At 39.6% G+C, this 24,860-nt stretch overlaps 1 protein-coding gene and 1 non-coding gene across 6 annotated transcripts in view; one reads left to right on the forward strand and one right to left on the reverse strand.

The window, feature by feature from the left end:
* FRMD5 (FERM domain containing 5) overlaps positions 1 to 24,860 on the reverse strand; it is a 343,658-nt gene that overhangs the window by 315,067 nt on the left and 3,731 nt on the right. The gene's annotated exons all lie outside the window — the stretch shown is intronic.
* LOC135270458 (U7 small nuclear RNA) lies at positions 6,965 to 7,028 on the forward strand. Its single transcript, XR_010338634.1, has one exon. It is a non-coding gene; the product is annotated as a U7 small nuclear RNA (small nuclear RNA).

Below are 24,860 nucleotides of genomic sequence, written 5' to 3' on the forward strand. Positions count from 1 at the left end.
CCTACACTCACTCTCTTTTTGGCCCCAGCAGTGTTCCTAGGCCCAGGGCCTCTTGCAAAGAGAAAGCTGAGTCTCTGACCCTGCTAGCCAAGTTTGATGGAGTTTTTGCCCTTAGATAAGCCACTGGCTTCTGTCTGCTATTCCACAAGGCATTACCTTACCCAGTTGGTTATACTACAACACCTATAACATGAAAACTCTAAATTGAGTTATATAGTACTTTAATTTATACCTGATTTTTCACTTAACAAAGAGACTTGCTATGGATTTTCAGTTTATTTTAAAATACTTCCATTTATAATAAATTTTAGAAAGTCATTCCATGTCAAGATATACATATATTGCTCTACCTCATAAAGCTTTAATTGATGTAATCTCTTCATGTTGCTATGGTTTTTAAAAACACACATACAACCATTAAAATCTAAAATATTCATAGCTTGGTGACAAGATATATGCCTGAAATTAGTCATCTTAAGAGGCAATAGCGATACCCTAAAATACTAAGCATAAGAATCTGCTTTTCTTAAAGTATGTGCTAGTGAACATTTTTTGCATAATAATATCTTAATACAAAATATACTAAGTTATCACAGAACAGTAACAATTTTAGAATGACTTGATGTATATCTTTATTAAAAATATGAAAGTTAAATTCTAATTGTTACCATAACTACATCTAAGTGATATTTTAAAGCAGTCATTCTATTTCCAGCCAATTCATTGATCAACTTGTTCAAACTGCCCAATTCGCTAGTTATGAATCTCTCTGGTCTACTGAGTATTCAACACTACAATTTTTTGGTTATAATTTCAAGGCTGTATAAGGAATTCAGTATTTTTGTTTTGGGTTTTCTTTTTAATATACTTTCAAACATATAATAATACACACTGAGAATGCTGCTCCTGTAGTATCTTTAGAAATTGGTTTTTTTGGGGTTAAGGTATGATTTTTCCTAAATATGAATGATTAAAGTATATGACAACCTCTGAATTCCCAATGAGGTTGGGAATTCAACTCAACTGGCATTGATACTTCACCTACCCCATTCCAGCCTCTGTCTTTCTACCCCTCCAGGAACGATTGCTATGAACAAAATGACCCCAGAATGTCATTATTAGAGAGATACACCTTTGATGAGTATCTGCTGGCTTTTGAGACAGTCTCGCTCTGTCATCCAGGCTGGAGTACAGTGGCATGATCTCAGCTCACTGTAACTTCTGTTTCCCAGGTTCAAGTGATTCTGGTGCTTCTGCCTCCAGAGTAACTAGGGCTACAGGCATGTGCCACCACGCCCGGCTAATTTTTGTATTTTTAGTAGAGACATGGTTTTACCATGTTGACCATGCTGGTCTCAAATTCCTGACCTCAAGTGATCCACCTGGCCTCTCAAAGTGCTGGGATTACAGGTGTGAGCCACCATACCCAGCTTCTGCTGGCTTTTAACACAGTATCACTACACATTGTTTTTTGAGGCAAGGTCCTGCTCTGTTGCCCAGATTGGAGTGCAGTGGCACGATCACAGGTCACTGTAGCCCTGACCTCCCTGGGCTCAAGCGATGTTCCCACTTCAGCCTCCTAAGTACCTGGGACCAAAGGTGTGTGCCATCATATTTGGCTTTTTTGTTTGTTTTGTTTAATTTTTTGTAGGCAAAGGGTCTTGCCATGTTGCCCAGGCTGGTCTCAAACTCCTGGGCTCAAGCCACCTTCTGGCCTCAGACTCCCAAGGTGCTGGGGTTTCAGGTGTGAGCCACCATGCCTAGCCCATTTTTATTTCAGAAAACATACATTAAGAGTGTGGTTTCTCGACTGACATTGCACCATTCCACTCCAGGCTGGGCGACTGAGCAAGACTCCATTTCAAAAAAAAAAAAAGAGTGGGGTTTCTGAAATACAAAATATAAATAACCCAGAGGTAATTCTAGACAAATTATAAACACATCAATCAACATTTCTATTTCCTTTGCTTTAATTTAGAATTCAGTGATTTTTTGAAAACTAGCCTCTAGTTTCAAAAATGGGACATGCTATTATTTTTTAAATATTACTCCAAATGATGAAAGTAGATCTAGCAAGCATATGAACCTGAAAATGAAACACTACTTGATGGTAGATATGATTGTTCTCAAAAATACCCATTAATCTCAGAACTACTTAAAATATATCATTTTATTTTTTAATTAATTTAAATAAAAATAAGTTGATTAGATGGTAACCACTGAAAATAAAAACCCTCAGGAAAAAGTTTTTCCTTTCTTGACCAGGAAGAAAAGGAAGTAACACTGAAATTGACAACCTTACCAGCCTTAGCTATCAAAAGGGGAAAGATACTTCCATTTCACCAACATTGTTTCCAACATTGTCTCCTGTGTCTACAGTTACCTAGGACTGGCAAATAACTTTTAACTCCATCTAAGACAGAGGAGTCAAATCAACAAATGACATCTAGGTCAGGCGAGGTGGCTCACGCCTGTAATCTCAACACTTTGGGAGGCTGAGGTAGGCAGATAACAAGGTCAGCAGTTTGAGACCAGCCTGGCCAACATGGTGAAACCCCATCTCTACTAAAAATACAAAAATTAGCTGGGCATGGTGGCAGGTGCCGGTAATCCCAGATACTGGGGAGGCTGAAGCAGGAGAATTGTTTGAACCCGGAAGGCAGAGGGTGCAGTGGGCCGAGATCATGCCATTGCACTCTAGCCTGGGCAACAGGGCGAGACTCCGTTTCAAAAACACAAACAAACAGAACAAAAACAAATGAAATATTTTTTCATCATTATTGGAGAAGTTGAAATATATGACCCCACCATTCATATCTACAAAGTATATCATGATAAAGTATCATTAACTCTATTACAGACCAACAAATGGGCTTGACCAAGGTAAAGGCATATTAGGTTTCAAACACATCTAAAGGAAACATAAATCCCAGAGAAAAGGCAGGCAAAAGTACAAGAAACTTAATAACCACAAGTAAGGGCAATTCAATGCCAAATAAGAAAACCTACATGCAGCTTATAGGTTTGATACTTTAACCAGGGTTGTTAGGCTAAATATATGTAGACAATAAAAACTATTTCTTTTTTTCATAGGAAAAAACTAATACAGCTATTTCTCCTAATGGATAAAAGTGAGAAAATGGCATCTATATGAAAGAGGAGGAGGGGACTAAGGACAAAGCAAAGTTTCCAAAAGCTTCAAAAATGAGAGACACAGGACAGAGGCAAAAAGAATGCAAGTAAATTATAGCCAAATATAAGAAAGAAAAATCTTTTTTTTTTTTTTTTTTGGAGACAGAGTCTCCCTCGGTCACCCAGGCTAGAGTGCAGTGGCACAATCTCAGCTCACTGCAACCTCTGGGTTCAAGTGATTCTCCCACCTCAGCCTCTTGAGTAGCTGGGACTATAGGCATGTGCCACCATGCCTGGCTAATTTTTTTGTATTTTTAGTAAAGATAGGGTTTCACCGTATTGACCAGGCTGGTCTCAAACTCCTGAGCTCAAGTGATCTGCCCACTTCGGCCTCCCAAAGTGTTGGGATTACAGGCGTGAGCTCACACACCTGGCTGAAAAATTATTTTCTTAAAAATCCTATATGTTGCCAGTTCAAAGATGATTATTAGTAACAAAACTATAGCTAAAGAACACTAAAGTTTATAAAGTAGTTTCACATACATTTTTCGTTTTTTCTCATTCTCACACAACTCTGGGAAATAGGCTGGTCACAGAAGTTAGTTGATTCATTCAAAGTCATATAGGTAGTATGAAGCAGAGCCAAGACTGACCTCAAGTTTCCTGAGTTAAAATATACTCATTTCACTATATCATTATTAAATAAAACTAATCAAATCCACCAAAGGCATTGTAATAAAATTCTGTTCAATATAACCATGCATGGCTTACTCATCAGTCCTAAAGTCAATCTCAGAATTACCAACACTGTATAGAACTGCTTTCAGACTCTGGTAATTTCTAGAAAAACCTCAATAAAGGAAAGATTTCAGAAGTGAATCTTTCTTATAAAAAAAACTTACTATAACCATTATGATTGCATCTAATGAATTCAATTTTACTCTTTAAACTTGATGAACCACTGTCAGTGTTATATTTTGTTATAACAAAATATAATGTGTTTCCCCATGGCAAATCGCTGCTTATTCCCTCACCTATTTCTATAATGTACTGTCATTTATAACTTCTGACAGTTGTGCCACATTTCCCACATTACGTAGAAACAAAGTACAGTAATTTTGGAAGCTTTTGTACTAGAAATTGGACTCCTACAGAAAAGATAACCTCCATTTTTTGGTCACTACAGCTAACTCATGAAAGACGACTTTGTTTCCATATACTACTTTTCAATATAAAAGAAAATTTAAAAAATATTTATGACTTAGAAAACTCTTGATCAATAGACTTTTCATCATAATTCTTCCTTGAGCCAACAAACAACAGAATCTGAAAGTTATGACAAGATAGTACACTGCAGAATAAAGAACTCTATTGTATGAATCTATTTTGGACTAACTAAAGGATCTCGGGTAAGTCAATTTACCTCTCTGGGTCTCAGTTTTGCCCTTTAAAAAAATTCAGTTCAAATGAGAACACATGGACACAAGGAGGGGAACATCACACACCAGGGCCTGTCTGGGGGGTTGGGGGAAAGGAGAGGGAGAGCATTAGGACAAATATCTAATGCATGTGGGGCTTAAAACCTAGATGACAGGTTGATAGGTACAGCAAACCACCATGGCACATGTATACCTATGTAACAAACCCACACGTTCTGTACATGTATCCCAGAACTTAAAGTAAAATAAAATTCAAAGAAGAATTCAGTTCAGTAGCTTTCTTTTTTTTTTTAACAGAGGCACCTTTTTTCTAATGATTTATCACCTGGAAATTCGATATTTTAAAAACTGATAAAAAGAAGAGTCCTTCTGGGCAGGTTGCTCAGATCCCACCCACTCAGCGTTCAGCAAGCTCCTCGGTCCCCAAATCCCGACCTCAGACATCCTGTGAAACATGTCTGAGGAATAGAATATAAAAAGCGGGAATGAACTCTTACATGTCTCTTCCAACTCCAAAAGTCTAGAATTTCATGAATTTTATGCTCCATATCATTAGCCATTAGAGAAATGTAAATTAAAACCTCAATGAAATATCACTATATACCTATCAAAATAACTTTTTTGAAAAATGCGAATAACACCAAGTACTGGTAAGGACACAAAACAACTAGAATTCTCATATATTGCTGGTGGGAATGCAAAATGATAGAGCCACTTTGGAAAACAGTTTGGCAGTTTCTTATAAAGGTAAACAGACACACATATACAACCAGTAACTCTACTTCTAGGTACATACCTAAGTAAAACAAAAACCTTTGTTTATATAAAAACCTGTATGTGAATATCTTTTTGGCAGCCTTATTCACAATTACCAAAAAATAAAAACTCCAATGTCCATCAATGGATTAATAGATGAACAAATTGTGATACATCCATAAAATACAATAGTACTCAGCAATGAAAATGAAAAAACTGGCAGGGTATGGTGGCTCACACCTGTAATCCCAGCACTTTGGGAGGCCAAAGCAGGCAGATCACGAGGTCAGGAGTTCGAGACCAGCCTAACCAACATGGTGAAACCCCGTCTCTACTAAAAAAATAAAAATTAGCCAAGCATGGTGGCACACACCTGTAATTGCAGCTACTCAGGAGGCTGAGGCAAGAGAATCGCTTGAACCCAGGAGGCGGAGGGTGCAGTGAGGCAAGATCACGCCACTACAATCCAGCCTGGGTGACAGAGTGAGGCTCTGCCTCAAAAAACAAACAAAAAACCTGCTAATACATGCATCAACATGAATGAATCTCGAAAGCATTATGCTTACACTGAAAACCACAAAACATGTTTTAAAAATTTAAGGATCTAGCCGGTGTGGGTCACACCTATAATCCTAGCACTTTCGGAGGCTGAGGCAAGCAGATCACAAGGTCAGGAGATCAAGACCATCATAACCAACATGGGGAAACTTCATCTCTACTAAAAATACAAAAAAAATTAGCTGGGTGTGGCAGTGCATGCCTGTAGTCCCAACTACTCGGGAGGCTGAGGAGAATTGCTTCAACTCAGTGGGTAGAGGTTGCAGTGAGCCGAGATCATGCCACTGCATTGAAGCCTGGCAACAGAGCAACACTCTGTCTCAAAAAATAAAAATAAAAATAAAAAAGATGTAAAAAAATGGAAATACATCCTACATTCATGAATCAGAAGATGTAACACTGTTAAGATGGCAACACTCCCTGAACTGCTGAATTATCAACAGATTCAGTACACTTCCTATCAAAATTCCACCTGTAATTTTTACAGAAATTGACAAGCTGATTCTAAAATTCATACAGAAATGCAATAAACCAGAATAGCCAAAAGAATCTTCAAAAAGAAAAAAGTTGGTGGACTCATACTTCCCAACTTCAAAACTTACCACAAAGCTATTAATCAAGGTGTTGTGGTAGTGGAATAAAGGTAAATAGATCAATGGAACATAATTTGGAGTCTAGAAATAAACCCATGTATTTATGATCTATTCATCTTCAACAAAAGGGCTAAGACAATTTAATGAGGAAAAGAATAGCTTTTTCAACTGATTGTGCTGGACAACTGGATATCCACATGTAACAGTAAAACTCTGGACCCCTATCTCACACCATACACAAAAGTTAACTCAAAGTGAATCACAGAACTAAACATATGAGCTAACACACACATACACACACACACACACACACACACCCCTCCTAGAAGAAAATACATATAAATTATCTTGACATTGGGTTAGGCAATGATTTCTTAGATATGCCACCAAAAGCACAAGCAATAAAAATATAATATTAATAAATTGGACTTCATCAAAATTAAAATCTTTTGTGCTTCAAAAGATGCCATCAAGAAAATGAAAAGACAGTGTTACAGCTCTTTTAGAATTTGTCTAGCAGGCGTTCCGGTTTTTGCGGGAAAGCGCCTCTGAAAAAAAAAAAAGAAAGAAAGAAAGAAAAGAAAACGAAAAGACAACTCACAGACTAGGAGAAAATATTTGTAAATCATCTATCTGATAAAGGAGTTGTATCCAAAATATATAATGAACTCTTATAACTCAACAAAAAGACAACCCAATTTTTAAATGGCCAAAGACTTGAATACATATTTCTCCCCAAAAGATATACAAATGGCCGATAAACACACAAAAGGATGCTCAACATATTTAGTCATTAGGTAAATGCAAATCAAAACCACAGTAAGATACTCCTTCACACCCATTACAATGGCTATAATTTAAAAAAAGACAGACAATAGTGAGGATTGGCCAGGAGAAACTGGAACCCTTGAGCCACTGTGGAAAAGGTTTGACAGTTCCAAACGGTTTAAGCACTGTGGAAAAGGATTTGAAAAAGGGTTTGGCAGTTTGCTGGTTCGTGTGGTAACACAGTTATCACACAACCCAGCAATTCTACTCCTAGGTATCCATCCAAGAGAAATAAAAACATACTTCCACACAAAAACTTGTACACAAATGTTCATAACATATTCAAGAGAAATGAAAACATGTCCACACAAAAACTTGTACATAAATGTTCATAGCATTATCCATAATACCAAAAAGCTGAAATGACCCAAATGTACATCAACTGATAAATAGAAAAACAAAATGTGGTATATCTATGACCTATACAATGGAAAATTACTTGACAATTAGAAAAATAAGGTATTCATTCATGTTACCACATGAATGAACCTGAAAAACATTATGCTATGTGAAATAAGTTACAAAAGACCACATACTGTATATCATTATTTAATATATCTAGAAAAGGCAAATCTGGAGAGACAAAAAGTAGGTATATGCCTAGGATGGGGAGTTATGGTGCTGGGGGGGTAGTCAGAATTAGGGAATAACTGCTAATGAGTACGTTTCTTTTGGGGTGATAAAAATGTTGCACAACTCTGAAAAGATACTAAGAACCACTGAAATGTACACCTTAAACAGATGAACTTTATGGTATGTAAATCATATCTCAAAAAAGCATTATGCTAAGTGAAAGAAGCCAGACTCCAAAGATTACATATTGTATGATTCCATTTATAACACTGTGGAAGAGGCAAAACTGTAAGGACAGAAATCAGATTTGTGGCTGCCAGAGCTGGAGAAAGAGGAAAAGATTGATCATAAAGGGGCATAAAAGAAATTTACAGGGTGGTGAAAATATTCCATGTAAGGTAGTTATACAACTTGTATATATTTGTCAAAATTCATAGAACTGCACAGCTAAAAAAGTGAATTTTAATCTATGTAAACTGTTCCCCAATAAATCTGACTTTTAAAAGGCAAGTTTGGCCAGGCGCGGTGTCTCATGCCTGTAATCTCAGTACTTTGTGAGGCTGAAGCGGGGGATCACAAGGTCAGGAGTTCAAGACCGGCCTGGACAACATAGTAAAACTCTGTCTCTACCAAATATACAAAAAAATTAGACAGGCATGGTGATAGGAGCCTGTAATCCCAGCTACCTGGGAGGCTAAAGCAAGGAGAATTGCTTGAATCTGGGAGGCAGAGGTTGTAGTGAGCCGAGATCACTCCCCTGCACTCCAGCCCAGGCAACAAAGACTCTGTCTCAAAAATTAAAAATTAAAAATAATAAAAAGGCAAGTTTACACTATAGAGATACAGAAACCTATTTTTGGAAACTTGAGATCAAAAGAAAAGTGGAAACTTTCTAAATATACCAGAACTCACCCTTACTGAGTTCTATAACATATAAAGAGCATGCCATCAAGATTATGGATACCATCAAGATTATATAATATTGCCTATGATAGAAAGACAATATAGTCAAATATTGTGGATCATGGCAGAATTCTCTTTGGAATTTGGGATCAATGTTAGAAAAACTCCTCCCTCTGAAAGGCGAACCAGTGAAAGTCAACATAAAGTTGTCTGGCCAAGTCCTCTAACTTAGAAGGGAAATTACATTCAGAGTTGAGTCTTAACAAATAACCCATGTCTAGGCCAGGCGCGGTGGCTCCTGTAATCCCAGCACTTTGAGAGGCCAAAGCAGGCAGATCACGAGGTCAGGAGATCAAGACCATCCTGGCTAACACTGTGAAACCTCGTCTCCATTAAGAATACAAAAAATTAGCCAGGCATGGGGGCACGCACCTGTAATCCCAGCTACTTGGGAGGCTGAGGCCTGAGAATCACTTGAACCCGGGAGGCGGAGGTTGCAGTGAGCTGAGATCGCACTACTGCACTCCAGCCTGGGCAACAACTCCGTCTTAAAAAAAAAAAAAAAAAAAAAATTAGTGGAGCATGGTGGCACACGCCTATAGTCTCAGCTACTTGGGAGGCTGAGGCCTGAGAATCACTTGAACCCGGGAGGCGGAGGTTGCAGTGAGCTGAGATCGCACTACTGCACTCCAGCCTGGGCAACAACTCCGTCTTAAAAAAAAAAAAAAAAAAAATTAGTGGAGCATGGTGGCACACGCCTATAGTCTCAGCTACTTGGGGGGCTGAGGCAGGAGAATCGCTTGAACTCGAAAGCCAGAGGTTGCAGTGAGCAGAGATCGCGCTATTGCACTACAGCCTGGGCAACAAGAGTGAAACACCATCGAAAAAGAAAAGCAGAAAAGAAAAGGGCTCAAGTCGAATCGAAGTAAACAGTATCCTGTAGACTGGGATATACCTTTAAAAAAAATTAAGAAAAAGCAGGGCGCGGTGGCTAACGGCTGTAATCCCAGCACTTTGGGAGGCCAAGGCGGGCAGATCACCTGAGGTACGGAACTGGAGACCAGCCTGACCAACATGGAGAAACCCCGTCTCTACTAAAAATACAAAATTAGCCAGGGGTGGTGGCGCATGCCTGTAATCCCAGCTACTTGGGACGCTGACTCCAGGAGAATCACTCGAACCTGAGAAGCGGAGGTTGCGGTGAGCCGAGATCGCACCATTGCACTCCAGCCTGGGCGACAACAGCGAATCTCCGTCTCAAAAAATAAATAAGAAAAGGAAAAATTAACCTGTCTGAAAAAAAAGTCCTATTTGCACAGGTACAATAATCTGCATGAAGTAGAAGAAGAGACGACTACCAGCAATTAGTAAGTACTACCTAAAGGAGAAAGAAAACTGATTCTGGTAGATAGATAATTACTAGAACTCTACTACAGAACAGAGATCATTTATAAGACTTTGAACCTGAAAGAGTATCCCTCAAATCCACTTGATTCCCTTTGCCTTCCAAATAGCTTTCTAATCTGGTTTTCCTAAGTCTCTGATCCTAAAAGTAGTGCCTACAATGGCAGAAACTAGTATTCACTATACCATTATAATTGACAAATTAATATTCTGGATTATATATAAAAAACAAAAGTTCTTATGATTTTAGTTAGCATGAATCAATTCCACAGAACCTGAAATCTGCTGAACAAGCATATAAAGCTGTATTTTGTGTTCTGCAAAACCAAAGACCAGATCATAGACAGAAGCAGTCACCAAGCTCTTCCTTTGACAACTCTTTCTTTAAAACAGCTGTATTTATAAAGAATATCCTTCACAGAGGGAACACACACACATTAAACAAACAACTTAGAGAGCCAAGGATAAATTTCTTGAACTACAGAACATCAGTGCTAAAACGGACTGCAGGGATCATCTATTTGTGCCTCCTCATTTGGCAGACTAGAGGGATACGTTGCAATTTTAGAGATTAAGTTACCTGACCAAGGTTTCAAAGTTAATCAGTGTCAGGCATTTAACAGAGTTCTCCTAAATCACTCCAAGTCATCATCAGAGAGAAGTAAAACTGTAGTCAGGCACAATGGTGTGTGCCTATAACTCCAGCTACTTCAGAAGCTGAATTGGGAGGATCACTTGAGACCAGGAGTTCAAGGCTGCAGTGCACTGTGCTCCACATCTGTGAACAGCCACTGCACTCCAGCCTGGACAACATAATGAGACTCCATCTCTTAAAAAATAAAAAAGGCAAAAAAAGACAACTCTGTAGTCACACAGACCTAAGTTCAAATCCTGGCTTCCCCACTGACTACTCCTGGGGCATTAAGTTATTTCACCTCTCTAAGCCTCATTGTACTCATCTGTAATTAGAGACAATATCATTTTATATCTTACAGATAAGATTAAATGAAAGAATGCATATAAAGTACTTAGCACAGAGCCTGGAACAAAGAACTTAATAATTTTTTGAATTAATATATATTACAAATTAAAGATATGTAATATGGACATTACAGCAAATAACTCCCTAAGACACAAAAATGGCACCATGTTATAATATGCATAATTCATCAGTACCTTCATTTTAATTGTATGTCAGAAATATATATATATATATATATATATTTTTTTTTTTTTTTTTTTTGAGACGGAGTCTTGCTCTGTTGCCAGGCTAGAGTGCAGTGGCGCAATCTCGGCTCACTGCAACCTCTGCCTCCTGGGTTCAAGCGATTCTTCTGCCTCAGCCTCCCCAGTAGCTGGGACTACAAGCGCGTGCCACCACACCCGGCTAATTTTTTTTTTTTTTTTTTTTTTTTGAGACGGAGTTTCGCTCTTGATACCCAGGCTGGAGCGCAATGGCGCGATCTCGGCTCACCGCAATCTCCGCCTCCTGGGTTCAGGCAATTCTCCTGCCTCAGCCTCCTGAGTAGCTGGGATTACAGGCACACGCCACCGTGCCCAGCTAATTTTTTGTATTAGTAGAGACGGGGTTTCACCATGTTGACCAGGATGGTCTCGATCTCTTGACCTCGTGATCCACCCGCCTCGGCCTCCCAAAGTGCTGGGATTACAGGCTTGAGCCACCGCGCCCGGCCCAGAAATATTATTTTAAAAGGAACAAAGAGGCCAGGCACAGTGGCTCAGGCCTGTAATCCCAGCACTTTGGGAGGCCAAGGTGGGCAGATCATGAGGTCAGGAGATAGAGACCATCCTGGCCGACATGCTGAAATCCTGTTTCTACTAAAAAATACCAAAAAAATTAGCCAGGTGTGGTGGCATGTGCCTATAGTCCCAGCTACTCAGGAGGGTGAAGCAGGAGAATTGCTTGAATACAGGAGGCAAGGTTGCAGTGAGCCAAGATCATGCCACTGCACTCCAGCTTGGGCGACAGAGTGAGACTCCTACTCAAAAAAAAAACAAAAAGGAACAAAGAATCACAGAGAAAGGATGTAAAAGAAGAATACTGGTCAGGCGGTGGCTCACGCCTGTATTCCCAGCACTTTGGGAGGCCAAGGCCGGCAGATCACTTGAGGTCAGGAGTTCAAGACCAGCCTGGCTAACATACTGAAACCCTGTCTCCACTAAAAACACAAAAATTAGCCAGGCATGGTGGCAGATGCCTGTAATCCCAGCTACTCAGGAGGCTGAGGCAGGAGAACCTTGAACGCTTGAACCTGGGAGGTGGAAGTTGCAGTGGGCTGAGATCGTGACCCTGCATTCTAGCCTAGATGACGGAGTAAGATCCATCTCAAAAAAAAAAAAATACTGCCAAGATACCTATAAATCCTTAATTTTTATCTTTTTATTAGAATATAATTGACAAAGTCAATTATATAGGATTACTTATAAGTAGATATGTTTTGACATGTGATACTTAAGAATAAAATACTGATATATAATTTTGAAAAGTAACCGAATCCTAATCAAGTGAGAAAACATTCTATAGCAATTCTAAACCATAAATACAAACCTAACAATAAACACATTTGGTCAGAAAAACTAATGTAATCACTTTTATTTTTTTTTTAAACCAGGTCTCAGTCTGTTGCCCAGGCTATAGTACAGTGGCTCGATGACAAGTCATTCCAGCCTCCAACTCTTGGGCTCAAGCAATTTTTCCACCTCAGCCTCCCAAGCAGCTGGAACTGCAAGGGCAGGCCATCATGCCTGGTTAATTTTTTTTTATTTTTGTAGAGACAGGGGTGTCAATATGCTGCCCAGGCTGGTCTCAAACTCCGGGACTCAAGCAATCTTCCCACCTTAGTCCCCCAAAGTGTTGGAGGCATGAGCTACTGTGTCCAGCCTAATCTTTCTATATTTTTTTATTAAGTAATAGTTACAGACACACAAAAAGTTGCAAAAAATAGTATGGAGATGTCCCACATGCCCTTCAGCCACCTTCCCCCAATGATAACATCTTACATAACTATAGTATGTTATCAAAACCAAGAAATTTACATTGGCACTGAGATATAATTCACATACCATAAAATTCACCACTTTATAGTGTACAATTAAGTGGTATTTAGTATGTTCCCAGAATTGTGTAACCCTCACCACTAACTAACCGCCTTTTAAAGTCACCATGGGCTAGGCACAGTGGCTCATACCCATAATCCTAGCACTTTGGGAGGCTAAAGTGGGAGGATTACTTAAGCCTAGGAGTTTGAAACCAGCCTGGTCAACATAGCAGAACCCTGTCTCTATCAAAGAAAATTTTTAAAATTAGCTGGGCTTGGTGGCATGCACCTGTAGTCCCAGCTACTAGGGAGGCTGAGGCAGGAGGATTGCTTGAGCCCAGGAGTTCAAGGGTGCAGTGAGCCAAGATCATGCCACTGTACTCCAGCCTCTGCAACAGGGCAAGACACTGTCTCAAAACAAAACAAAACAAAAATATCATCATAGCGTAACTCTCAAGAATAGAAAACGCGATGGGTTCATATTTTTCACCTATTTAGCTCAAGCTAGCAGTAACATTACATTTGCTTTTTCTTTTTTTTTTTTTTTTGAGACAGAGTATTGCTCTGTCGCCCAGGCTAAAGTGCAGTGCCACCATGTCACCTGACCGCAACTTCCATCTCCCAGGTTCCCAGGTTCAAGCGATTCTCCTGCCTCAATCTCCCTAGTAGCTGGGATTACAGGCGTGTGCCATCACACCCTGCTAATTTTTATATTTTTAGTAAAGATGAGGTTTCACCATGTTGGTGAATGGCTGACCTCATGTGATTCGCCTGCCTCAGCCTCCCAAAGTGCTGGAATTGCAAGTGTGAGCCACAGTGCCTGGCCCTACATTTGCATTATTTAATAATCATTTTTTCAGAGCTAATACTTTTATTCATACACATCTACAATCAACATATATTAAGCCCCTAGGTGACACCTTAGTTACTAGCTGTACAAAGATATCTCTGCTCTTCAAACAGTTCACAGTACAGTAAGAGGCAGACATGTGAGTAAATATTCACATTTCAATATGGTAAGTGCTGTAAGTTCCCCAAGGCACTGCCCAGAAACAATGTAGAGGGAGTCTACCTTGGAACAAGGAGGCTGGTGATCCATGCAGTGAGAAAAGATGCATATGGAAGATAAGACAAGACAATGCTGGAAAGGGAGGTAGCAGAGAGATTATGGAAGTCCTTTTATGCCATGCTAAAAGGCTACTGTTACCCTGTAGGCAATGGGAAAACCATAAAGGATTTTTAAAGGAAAAAATAGAGTTGCATTTGGGAAGCATGTGAAAAATGTGAATGAGTCCACCACTCCACAGGAAGGTAAAACCTACACAATTTGGTTCCCACATCTGGCAAAGGCAAATGGGGAGCCAGAGAACGCAACGTTGTCAGCATTATATAGTGGCTGGTCCAGGAGAGGGTTTATACCCAGCACCAGTGCACTATAGCAGAGTATTGTTCAGTAAGGTGTTCGCTATGATTCATTGATTGTTGAATATTTTAAATGTCATCCCCACACAGAGGCCAGGCCCAGAGGGCTCCTTTAAACCATTAAGTCTCTACCATCACACACAGCTGCAACAACAAAAAATAGAAATTAGCCAGCATGGTGGCTCACACCTGTAATCCCAGCACTTCGGGAAGCTGAGACAGGTGGATCACCTGAGGTCAGGAGTTTGAGATCAGCCTGGCCAACATGGTGAAACCCCATCTCTATTAAAAATACAAAAATTAGCCGGCTGGCTGTGGTGGCTTGAGTCTGTAGTCCCAGCTACTGGGGAGGCTGAGGCAGGAGAATTGCTTGAACTGGGAAGGTGGAAGTTGCAGTAAGCCAAGATCACACCGCTGCACTTTAGCCTAGGCGACAGAGTAAGTCTTGGTCTCAAAAAATCTCCAATATTCTTTCATTATCCTCAATCTGCTACTCCAGATTCTGACCACGTATTTCTACGTAAGGCTTATCTCACTCCAACCCCTCTGTTTCTCTGGTTTTGATCTTTTGTTTCTCCATTTAGTCAATTATTTTAATTCTCCCTCCACTTTCACTAACTTCAGCTATCCAAAGACTTTACCAGCCATGGAAAGTCCACCTCCTGCCACCATGTCTACCCATTCCTGAAGTACCAGACCTGAAGACATAGTAGACATAGAGTCACATTGGGTCCATTAATCCATTAAGAAATTATTACCAAAAAAAGTTAATGGAAACTCTAAACATATAATACCAATCCAGCTAAATAAGCCCAAGACTTTCAGGAATCTTTAGGTTGGCACTCCAAGATGTCATTTTATATAATACAGATTTCCATTTGTTTGTTCTATCTCAATTAACTAAACATGCAACACTCTTATATTTAAAAATGAACTTACAGTACATGTATCACATTATGCCTTAATGTACATTTACTTACACTATGATTGTATCTATTTAATACCTCTCACCACCAACAGAAGGTGTGACCATCACACAAAGAACCTGAGCAGACAAAGGTATAACTAAGCAGTGATGGCAATTAGAAATGGTGATAAAAGGCTGAGAGTGGTGGCTCATGCCTGTAATCCCAGCACTGGGAGCCCGAAGAGGGTGGATCACAAGGTGAGGAGTTTGAGACCAGCTTGGCCAATATGGTGAAATCCCGTCTCTACTAAAAATACAAAAAAAATTAGCTGTGCATGGTGGCACATGCCTGTAATCCCAGCTACTCAGGAGGCTGAGGCAGGAGTACTGCTTGAACCCGGGAGGCAGAAGTTGCAGTGTCGAGATCGTGCCACTGCACTCCAGCCTGGGTGACAGAGAGAGACTCCATCTCAAAAAAAAAAAAAAAAAGAAACAAATGGTCATAAAAGACTCTATTAAATGAGAGGCTAAAAGTATAAATAAGGAGATAATAAGAGATGCGCAGAAGGGCTATCTTGCCAGGAAAGATGGCAAGAAATAAAATTGTGGAATTCAAAGAGCGAAGAGAAAGTAAAATTCTTACACTGCTTTTGTCATTTTCTTTCAGCCAGAAAGTAGCTTGTGTGAGATAAATCATTAGTAAAAATAGTCCATAATATTTTATAATGACACACTGAAAGATCTCATTTGCAGCAAGACAGTATATCATTATATCTGTCTCTTTAAAAATAATCAGACTGACTGGTATACCCAATATTATGAATTAGAATATGGGTAATATCTCCTTTTCCATAAAATTAAAACGCAATTCATAGATGAGCATTCTGTAATATGGCTATTCATTTAAACAAGCTTTTCTAAATTACTTTAGATTAAAAAGTAAGCAAAGAAAGTATTAATTTTTCAGATTAGCTGTGCTGTTTAGTTGGTTCAGTATCTTATGTCCTACAGCTACACCAAGCAAACCTCTCTCCCAATTTTTTTGAAACCTATTTCATATGTACTAGAATCTGAAGCTGGGCATACTTTGAAGAAGTTGCATTCCAGTACTGAGACTGCCCTATGTTTTTATCAGAGTTTCACTACTCAACAGTCAAATTTCTTTTAATAGTGTAACTTCCAAATGGCTTCCCAAAGAGCTGATGGTCTATTCTGTTAGATAACTATACTAAGAAAATGCAGGCTTAATATGCCTTATAATATTCCAGACTTCATTGCCAATCCATGAAGTCCTTCTGACCTATAAACCCCCAAATCCATAATAACTTTGGGGCTTTTAGAGTCTTCTAGAAGCAAGGCTAGGCATGGTGGCTCACAACTGTAATCCCAGTACTTTGGGAGGCTGAGGCAAGTGGATTGCTTGAGGCCAAGAGTTTAAAACTAGCCTGTCCAATATGGTGAAACCCCTTCTGTACTAAAAATACCAAAAGTAGCCAAGCATGTTAGTGCATGCCTGTAATCCCAGCTACTTGGGAGGCAGAGACACAAGAACTTCTTGAACCAGGAGGCAGAGGTTGCAGTGAGCTGACATTGTATGACTGCACTCCAGACTGGGCAACAGAGTGAGACTCCATCTAAAAAAAAAAAAAAAAAATGCTGGGAGCAGTGGCTCACACCTGTTATCTCAGCACTTTGGGAGGGGAAGGTAAGTGGATCACCTGAGGTCAGGAGTTGGGGACCAACCTGGCCAACATGGTGAAACCCCATCTCTATTAAAAATATAAAAATTAGCCAGGTGTGGTGGTAGGCACCTGGGAGACTAAGGCAGGAGAATCACTTGAAACCAAGAGGCAGAGGTTGCAGTGAGCTGAGATGGTGCCACTGCACTCCAGCCTGGGTGATAGAGTGAGACTCCATTTAAAAAAAAAAAAAAAAAAACACAAAGATGCTTTCAGAAGCAAAAAATCTAAATGAGGGCAGGCTGGATGCTTTCTTCATCTTAAATTACCTCTAGAAGTACATGAGATCCTTATATGAATTGATTAATTCCACTTTCTAGTGTTCTGATCAATGTTCTTACCTGCCTGGTTCAAGTCTAACGAAACAAGAATGTTAGTGGCACTTCCTGCCTAGAGTATTTGGAATCCTTTGGAAATCCTGAAGCCAACTTTTGCACTCAGTATCCCCAAAATTAGACAGAGGCCCAGACTAGAGGACCTTGGGTTACATCGAGGTGTAGAGAAAAAAGGCTCTGCACCTGTCAGAGGTGAAGGATAATTTGCCTGACTAAGGAGTTCCTGGATGGAGTGCCAGACTAGGAGGGTTCCTAATGATTTGGCTTTTTCCTACTACAAGTTCACTGAAAGTGGCCAGACATTTGAGTGTGCCCTGGGGCATGCGGGTTTGATGGACCACTATTTATTTCAGGTCTTGGGCCTGTGGGCCTTTGCTAATTTTTCTGGCTCCCACAATACCACTTCACAGCAAGCCCCCTTAATCTCTCCATTAAAGTGGAGGGTCTGTATTGTCAGTCATCCCCTATTCATCATCAGTCTTTATCCCTTCTTTTTCTCCTTTTCCAGAGCAAAATAACCTATTAGCATTGGCATTCTGCCGAACACTGATTGCCCAAATGCCAAACAGTGCTTTCTTGGAGGTTCCCATCCCCAAAGCTCTAGCCTGGCATTGTGTTGAGTACTAAAAGTACATCCCGTATAGGGCTGGGAACTTCGAAGCTGTCAGGCAGGGGTTCACTGGGGAATTGAGAGACGAAATCCTCAGTCCTCAAGAGAAGCTATTTTTGGTGGCCGCTTAGGTTTATGAACAGAGATGCTGAAATGTGCCTTTTAGGACTTCATGGGTCACATTTCTTAACTGTTAATGCACAATTGGGGCTGCACTGTATTCATCAAAGGATTTTCAAACATCAGCTAAAAGTTGCAATTTGATACCTTCTTTTTTGTCAGATGATTAAACTGATGCTGAAGAAAAGAGTCGTCTTGGAAATAAAATTCATATGTAGTTATTGTAGTCACAGAATGAAGATTGAAATCTGAATCCACCTTTTCTTAACATAATGCCGTTGCTTTTTGAAAAAATCTTAATTTGTGTTATACAGTTTTAAAATTAGATTTAATTAAACACTGCCTTTATACATTTATTTTTAATTTAGATTGATTCCTCTCTGCGTGTCAAGTATAATTGAAATTTACTGACAGTAATTTTCCCTAAGCAAATTTCTGTTGTTTGACTCAACTGTACCAGAGTAAGTCAAATAAACATACTAAAGAAAAAAACTAAAGACTTTACATGTTTAACTTTTCCTCTTAGAAGTAGTTTGCTATTGGCCAGGTGTGGTGGCTCATGCCTGTAATCCCAGCACTTTGGGAAGCCGAAGCCGGCAGATCACAAAGTCAGGAGATTGAGACCACCCTGGCTAACAGGGTGAAACCCCGTCTCTACTAAAAATACAAAAACGAGCCGGCCATGGTGGCACGCGCCTATGGTCCCAGCTACTCGGGAGGCTGAGGTGGAAGAATCGCTTGAACCCAGGAGGTGGAGGTTTCAGTGAGCTGAGATTGTGCTACTGCACTCCAGCCTGGCAGCAGAGCAAGACTCCGTTTCAAAAAAAAAAAAAAAAAAATACAAAAATTAGCCAGGTGTGGTGGTGCGCGCCTGTAGTCTCAGCTACTTGGTAGGCCAAGCAGGAGAATTCCCTGAACCCGGGAGGCAGAGGTTGCGGTGAGCTGAGATTGCGCCACTGCACTCCAGCCTAGGCAACAGAGTGAGACTCCCATCTCAAAAAAATAAATAAATAAAAAATAAAAAAGGAAGAAGAAGTAGTAGTAGTCGTCTGCTGTTAACTCACAGTCATTTTATGATTTTGGCTTTTTTTTTTTTTAAGAGATAGGTCTGCATCTGTAGCCCAGGCTGGAATACAATGCCACAATCATAGCTCACTGTAACCTCGAACTCCTGGCCTTATGGAATCCTCCCACCTCAGCCCCTCATGCAGCTAGGACTACAGGCATACACCATGCCAGCCTAATTTTTAAATTTTTTTGTAGAGACGAGGTCTTGCTATGTTGCCCAGGATAGACTCAAACTCCTGGCCTCAAGGGATCCTCCTGCCTTGGCCTCCCAAAGCACTGAGGTTACAGGTATAAATCACAGCACTTGGCCCTGCTTTTAGCAATTTTTAATAACCTGGTTCAAATTTCATCTCCTTTGAAAAACAATTATTAAAATTATTAAAAACAATTATTAATCCCTCCCCATCTCCCAAACTCCAACCCAAATTTGTACTGCCACAACATATCCCCTTGTCTTAGCTCCAAATTCTATGATGTTTATAGTTGGTTATTTATGTGTTTGTAAACCCTAAGTTGTAAGTCCTTCGACAACAGGGGCCTTGATTCTTCCTTTCCCCCAGTGCATCAAATTGTGAACAAAATTTGTTTGAAAAAACAATATACAAACATACAATAATCATACTGTTTTTAAGTCAGGAGAGACAAAAAATACTAACCAATAAATACAACAGCATCAAACTGTATAATGACACACTACAGAATCTAATTTAGACTCCTACCCACTTGAAAATAGGTATGCATATCTGTAGATAACCTAGCATTTACCTTGCAAGGGTAGAGAATCTGTTAAGACAATTCAGGAATAAATCAGAAGTTAGAAATGTGAGATTCATTCTTCGCCTCTCCCTCTCCCTCACAGTTTACATCCAGTCAATCAACACTTATCCATTTTACCTACAAAACATCTCTGTAACCCTGTAGTAGTGATTCTCAAACCTCAGCAAGCCTAAGAATCACCTGGAAGACTTGTTAAACAGACTGCTGACTCCATCCCTGGAGTTTTTGATTCACTAGGTCTGAGATGGGGTCAGGAATTTGCATTTCTAACAAGTACCCAGGTAATATGTATAAAGGCTATCTAGGGGCCATACTTTGAGAACCACTGCTTTATCCAATCCCTTATTTCATTTTCCATGGTTTTGAGAGACCTCAAAATTTCTACTGAAGCAAAAGAACCCCTGAGTTGTGACACAGTAAAATGACTCAAATAAGGCATAAGAATAGCTAGATTTGGTCCTGATTTTGAATGGTTTCTCTTGGTGGCCAGTGGTTGTCTGAGGCTTTGAAATGATCTTTAACACACAGGGATGAGTTCTAGGCATTTCTGGAGCGGTCCAGAGCACCTCTAAATACGAAGCAGCAGATGAGGTCATGGTAATTCAGGGAGTCAGAAGTGGAGGGGTTGGGGGTTGAAAGCTATAATCACTGTCAAAGGGGTGTTTTCTGTAGACAAGTGAATGGAGCTATTGTACACAAACTCAGTGGTTGCCAAGCATGTGGCCCAATTATTTTGCCTTCATGAGCATGGCACGGAAGGATCTCTTTAGAGAACTTGATTCACACAAGTTTGTGTTTAGTCTAATGGTAGCAGGCAAAAGCCTGGGGAATTTGAACCTAAGTAAGAGTCTTTACAAGTTCCTGCCTCCCAAATCTAGGATATAATACTAGAAAGTTGGTAAGACCATAAAAGTAAAACAGAATCCTTAGAAATAGCATAACAATTACAACTGATGAAAAACCAATATAGGGCCTATCTTGGTCAAAATGTTGACAACAATAATGAGGATCACATGCCGACCATGGGAGACAAAATGTCCGTAATTTAAATTTCTCTGAGACGGTTTTAGCCTCATGGAGAAACTGGAGGTTGGAGTATGTGAACTCAGACCCTCTGCTCTCCCTGGTTTATCTTTGGCTCTACCTATATTTATAGTGTTTTTAGAAGTCCAAACCTTTTTTTTTTCTTTTTGAGACAGAGTCCCACTCTGCCCCCCAGGATGGAGTGCAATGGCAAGATCTCAGCTCACTGCAACCTCTAACTCCCAGGTTCAAGCAATTTTCCTGCCTCAGCCTTCTGAGTAGCTGAGATTACAGACATGCAACATCACACACCTGGCTAATTTTTGTATTTTTAGTAGAGACGGGGGTTTCACCATGTTGGCCAGGCTGGTCTCGAACTTCTGACCTCAAGTGATCCACCCACCTCAGCCTCCCAAATTGCCAGGGTTATGGGAGTGAGCCACCACATCTAGCCAAAAGCCCAAAGAGTTTTATTGGTCACCAGGGTCTAGGGCCTTAAAAGGAATGGAAGACCTGCTTCAATTGCTAGGATAGACATATTAATTGGCGTTTTGCTCTTTTAGGAGAAACACCCAGCCTCCCTGCAACATGAGAATGGAGATGCTTTAGTATTCTTCAGATTTCTTAGCTGTATAAGGAAACCACTGAGGTGGTTGGCCTAAGCCCCAAAGGGTCAAGGCGAGAAAACAGAGGAGCAACAACCATCACCTGGTCTCCAGGAAAGCACACTGCCCTTTCTGGACACTACAGAAGTGAGAAACAGAAACTACAAGGTTGCTGCCAATCATTCCATGATATTCACTTGTTTAGTACAAGCCCTAACTAGGCACATTTGAGGGAAGAGCAACTCACTGTTAGCTACTCCATGAAACAGGGTCGGCAGAGTCAGAATGTTATAGATGAGGCTATCAAAGGTAAATTCAACTTAGATGTAACTAGAAACAGGATGGGAAGCATGGTTCACTTCCTCTTGGAGCAAGAGGCGAGAAAATGAGGCTGTGAGGAGGTCTGCCTCCTGTTTTATGGGGTACTGACTAAAGGGAAAGGTATGCAGGAAACTTCTATAGCTATGGTGATCCCCTCACTCAAAATCCTAATTCTGGAAGCACTCTAACACTCCATGAAGCACTGCATCACACAATATTCATTTGATCTAAGCCCTCTAAACTTGCAGAGATAGAGGCAGGGGGTGATGGGACCTGAAAGTTCTGAAATCCTAAAAGACAAACCAAAAAGTCATTGGAGCTATACCAACTGGCACTCTGCTAATTCTCCAAAGGAAAATTGCAGAAAATTATGAGAGACCTCAAAGACCTCATAAATACCACATTAACATACTGTGCTTCTCACCAGGACAAGGGGTCGCACAGCAAAATGGTCTGTAATGGAATGGACTGAAACTATAGTTATACAGTTGTTGGAACTATTTATTGCTTTCAGGAATAAGAAATTTTGAATTGTTGAAGTTAACATAGCAATCATGTAGCACAAACAAACTATAACCATGAAAGGTACTGAACTAGATGTGATAATTCTTAGGGTTGATGATTTATAGCTTTCTCTTAATCTATTATAAAGTCTAAAGCATAATCTACCATAAAATCAAGTTCTTAAAATAATTGAAAATATTTTAATATAATAGTTAATGTATCATTGGTAAATCTCTTCTAAAGCTAATGCCTTGCATCTTATATTGGGTCATACATTTTCATAGCTATTCATAAATCACTACAAATGTATAACAAAAATGACTATTTTTCGGTTTTCAGGTTGTGGTTGTCTGATTTCATGTTGGCAAACATCTTTTGTTTTTAAAGTATATTAATGATAGCACAGACATGATAAATGAGTCTCTGGGCAATGTAACATACAGAGGACTCAGAAACGACATACTCTTTTATTAGACACTATGTTGAATTGCCTCATCTAGCATACTCATTCCAAGCATTTAGTAGAACGCAAATTCATACAAATACTCATGAGTAAAATCTTCTGTGGTGAATGAATGCTTCTAGATTTCTCTTGGATATCACTGACAGTTCCTTAGACAAGACTGTTTCAAAAAGAAAAAAAATGCAAGAACAGTTGCGTATCTAGAATGTACCCTGTATACTAAACAGGTTGATATGCATTAGTTTTATACAATAAATATTTAATATAGAAGTTAGAAACTGAATAGAAATGCTTTTAGGATTCTAGGTTAATTCTGGAACTATCTTGGTTTCAGGAGTTTAACTGACTTGCTATTGTAACAGAGATTCTGAAGCAGTATAATTACCTGTTAAAGTTGTTGGTTTTTTTTTAATCAAAATTCATGAAAATACAATAGCTTAGTGTTTTGTTTTGTTTTTTTTTTGAGACAGGGTCTCACTCTGTTGCCCAGGCTGGAGTGCAGTGGTGCAATCGTGGCTCACTGCAGCCTCCACCTCCAGGACTCAGGTGATTCTCTCACTTCAGCCTCTTGAGTAGCTGGGACTACAAATGTGCACCACCATGCCCAGCTAATTTTGTTCCATTTTTTTTTTTAGTAGAGACTGGGTCTCACCATGTTGCCCCGGCTTGTCTCAAACTCCTGGCCTCAAGTAATCCACCCGCCTTGGTCTCTCTAAGTGCTGGGATTACAGGCAAGAGCCACAGTGCCCTGCCTTTTGTTTTTCTATGTGAATAAAATTATCCTAGCTCTCTAACAACGTCTCAATATCTCTTTTTGCATTAATAAAACCAAGAATGCCACTTACCAAATATGAAGCAGTTCTTAGAGAATACAAATCACAGTCAAGGCAATAAATGCCCCTATCAAACAGATAAAAGGGAAGTAAACATGAATCTTGTATTTTATAGAAGAGTTTTAAAAAAGAATTGAGTTATGCCAGCCTGAAATTTTACAATTTCATTGAAACTAATCAGAAATCATTTCAAGGGGACCTAAGGCTAAAGCTGATTTGTTTCCAAAAAAGTAAAACATTTCCCAATTCTATTTTTTATTTGAATAGAATAAGATACAATGTACAGTATATAATCCTGTTTAAATGTTCCTTATTATTTATAATATTTCCAAATCACTTTCTATTGTAAGTCTTAATATTCACATTTTATAGATGAGGAAATTTGAAGTGATTTGAGGAGTCAGAATGGAGGAAACAAAGATGGGATTAAAAGACAAAAAGACCAGGGTTTAAATACAATATGGCCAGCAGCTAACTATGAACAAGTTCTTCTGGCCTCCTGGACCTGTTCTTTCATCTGGAAAACAGGGATAATACCACCCACCTCTCAAATGATTGATGTAAGGCAAACTATCTAACAAAACGCTTAGTTCATTGTCAGCCATTCAACTGACAACAGCTCTCCCACCAATCCACAATCCCATTTTCTTCACATGAAACAATGGATATAGAATCAATCTACAATACTGTTGGTAAATGATATAACATGCATGCAGAGTGCCTGGCAAGCACAGGGCTCAATACATTTGTTCTCTCCCTCCCTCTCTTACCCTAGCTACCACAGCTACTAAGTGGTTGAGCCACAATCAAATCCAAATATTGGTTATACTGTGGAACTGCCTCTGCACACACATTCTATTTATAGTAGTATCTTATTTAACTGCACAA

The sequence above is a fragment of the Aotus nancymaae genome, unplaced genomic scaffold (genome assembly GCF_030222135.1).
Source record: "Aotus nancymaae isolate 86718 unplaced genomic scaffold, 86718_ANA_hifiasm-v0.15.2.pri h1tg000062l, whole genome shotgun sequence".
Taxonomy (NCBI): Eukaryota; Metazoa; Chordata; class Mammalia; order Primates; family Aotidae; genus Aotus; species Aotus nancymaae.